Below are 290 nucleotides of genomic sequence, written 5' to 3' on the forward strand. Positions count from 1 at the left end.
CAGAGAATAATACCCATTAATATCTCAAAAAGAGAGACAACAACAAAAATAAAAGACATAGATAAACAAATACATAAGTCGAGAAAATCATACAGAAAATATCATTAACTAATATCAAAATAGATGATAAATCTCCAAAAGAGAGACTTAGCATAATAACGGAACACACCCTTCGCAGTTGTCAGTTTATTTCAATATTAAAAAAAGAGGAAAAGCTTTGATGACATCTATTACAACTGGATGTTCTGCCACCCTCAGCTTTTATCAGAACTGTCAATAACAGAGAGAAT

The sequence above is a fragment of the Penaeus monodon genome, chromosome 23 (genome assembly GCF_015228065.2).
Source record: "Penaeus monodon isolate SGIC_2016 chromosome 23, NSTDA_Pmon_1, whole genome shotgun sequence".
Taxonomy (NCBI): domain Eukaryota; kingdom Metazoa; phylum Arthropoda; class Malacostraca; order Decapoda; family Penaeidae; genus Penaeus; species Penaeus monodon.